This window comes from Papilio polytes, unplaced genomic scaffold, assembly GCF_000836215.1.
Source record: "Papilio polytes unplaced genomic scaffold, Ppol_1.0 DF821737.1, whole genome shotgun sequence".
Classification (NCBI taxonomy): domain Eukaryota; kingdom Metazoa; phylum Arthropoda; class Insecta; order Lepidoptera; family Papilionidae; genus Papilio; species Papilio polytes.
This window is the reverse complement of record NW_013527467.1, coordinates 1-2,095: the sequence shown is the minus strand read 5'-3', so window position 1 is coordinate 2,095 and position 2,095 is coordinate 1. Positions and strand designations below refer to the sequence as shown.

The window sequence follows — 2,095 nt, the reverse complement described above, 5'->3', positions numbered from 1 at the left end:
GCATGGGCAACAAGTCGTCTCGGCGTGGGAATGTGTCGACGGTGGGCGTGGACATCGGCAGCTGGGTGTACGAGAAGCACCGCTCCTCGCGAGGACCTGTCACCTTCCGCACATGGGACTTCGGGGGACAACAGGAGTAAGACAGTGTCATATGACGTGTGTACTATCAGGGAATTTGTCGGTGTTTGACAATAGTTGTTAAAACTGTACGCATTGTGTCGACGGAATAATAGGCAATAGGACGCAGAATAAATTCTAATACAAATAAGGATTCTAAGTACACGACTAATAATTATTACCCCGTTTGCGTTACTAACTTCTTACTACTAGCTCATTTGTTTTTTTTTTCTTTATATTAAAAATGTTACACAAAATTATTTTTACATTTTATAGGCATTACCTTTTTCACATAAACAAAATAGCAAGTAAATTACGATAAAATATAAAAGCATAAACACCAAATAAGACACGGGAAGTAACTACATCAAAAAACAGACTTAAATACCTTAAATATTACCAAAAAATAACTAATTACTACAACAAAAAGAACGGAGTTTGTCTCGTATTCCTGTAACTCGTACACCGGTGATGTCCGCGACTGTACATTATGATGTGTGCGCAGGTACTACGCGACGCACCAGTACTTCCTGTCGCGGCGCTCGCTGTACCTGGTGGTGTGGCGCTGCACTGACGGCCGCCGCGGACTGGCCGGCGCACTGGCCTGGCTCAGGTAATATAGTTACATAAATCTATATTTCTATACTTCTGTCTTCTTCTTCTATCTATAATAAAGCGTAAACACACACTACTTTGAGGCGTAAGATGTCAATCAAAGCATATTTTTGAATAATTTTCTCTGTATTAAAAAAACCCTACACTTACACACACTTTTAAACGTAGGGGGTAAATATTATGGATAAAAACCCTAATGTGGGAAAGAGACCATAAGTTGCTGCCAACATCAAGGAATCAAGGTTGCCATGCTATGTCATCATGTCATGTCATTTAGACATTTGTAATTTGACAAATGTAAACAATAATATAGTTTTTTTTTTATAATTTCATGCGGATGAAGTCGCATGGGAACAGCTAGTCTATAATAAAGCGTAAACATCGTGGCGTATCACAGCATATTTTTGTATAATTCTTTATTTAATAAAAGGCCCTTTAGACACGCTTTAGGTTATATTTTCTCACTATTACACTTAGGGGGTAAATAAATCGGAAAAAACCCTAAAGTTGGGACCATTGAAAACAAGGTTGCTATGGTAACGGTAATTGTTATACAGTGGCAAGTCTTTGTTATTATTTGTGCTTTTGAATGTTGACAAATGTAAACAGTAAAATAAAGTAATTATAATTTCAATACAAAATAACAAAAAAATAGAAATAAACAGCACTTTTTTTATTGGAAAAAATCGCATATTGCAAGCAATAAATTGATTAATAAAATCTTTTAATTTTTATAAAAAAGTTTATAAGAGTTTATCTGCAAAATATCTGAAATTTAAAAAAAAAATGTTAAAAATAGAAAAAAAAGTTTCGCCCCCGGGTGGGCTTGAACCACCAACCTTTCGGTTAACAGCCGAACGCGCTAACCAATTGCGCCACGGAGGCATTGATTGCTTGCATGAAAATAAACGTCAAAAATTTAGACCAGGAGATACCAACATTTACGTAACAATGAAGTATTTTACACCATTTTTTTTTCATTGTATACTAAACCAGCTTTACTCGTGACTTCGTCCGTGTAGAATTAAAAATAAAAATATATCCTCTCTAGTGATAACGTAGCTTTTTAATTGTGCAGGTATTTTTGACATTGGCATAATAGTTTTTGAATTACTTCAATACATACAAAAATACAAATCTTTCCTCTTTATAATATTAGTATATCATATATTAAATATGTTTATTATTTAACAGGTCTATACAAGCGCGTGCTCCTGGCTCGCCTGTCATCTTGGTGGCTACGCACTATGACCAAGTCGCCAATGTAAGGTTACAATTTCTAGGTTTTTTGAACCAGTATTTAATTAGCTAAAATATGTTTTAGTTTATATAAATAGCTAATTTATTCAACTAAGGGCCTGCC

General features: G+C 35.2%; 1 long non-coding RNA gene and 1 other non-coding gene across 2 annotated transcripts; one reads left to right on the top strand and one right to left on the bottom strand.

The window, feature by feature from the left end:
• The first annotated feature begins 6 nt into the window (after positions 1-6).
• On the top strand, positions 7-2,000 carry LOC106108182. Its single transcript, XR_001225905.1, has 3 exons — positions 7-136; positions 623-730; positions 1,927-2,000. It is a non-coding gene; the product is annotated as an uncharacterized LOC106108182 (long non-coding RNA).
• Positions 1,544-1,617, bottom strand: Trnan-guu. The gene has a single exon. It is a non-coding gene; the product is annotated as a tRNA-Asn (tRNA).
• Positions 2,001-2,095: the final 95 nt, after the last annotated feature.